This window comes from Orycteropus afer, unplaced genomic scaffold (genome assembly GCF_000298275.1).
Source record: "Orycteropus afer afer isolate SDZICR_OR568_19922 unplaced genomic scaffold, OryAfe1.0 scaffold00421, whole genome shotgun sequence".
In the NCBI taxonomy this organism is placed as follows: domain Eukaryota; kingdom Metazoa; phylum Chordata; class Mammalia; order Tubulidentata; family Orycteropodidae; genus Orycteropus; species Orycteropus afer.
The window spans coordinates 281,728-281,953 of NW_006922008.1; positions in this window are offsets into that span (position 1 = coordinate 281,728).

Here is a 226-nt window from a genome sequence, read left to right on the forward strand (position 1 = left end):
TTTAGAATGACACAAATACATATCTCTTCCAGTTGGTTGGCCAGATAGTTATCTTCCAAATTTCTTGGCATAGACAAGTTAGAATTTCTAGTATTGTAACCATTTGTTAAAACTTGTCAATTGGTATTTTGTAAATTCCTGGAGCCTTGTTTTTTTACCAATATCTTCAGTACAACTTGGACTTCTTCCTTCAATACTATCAGTTCTTGATCATATGCTACCTCCT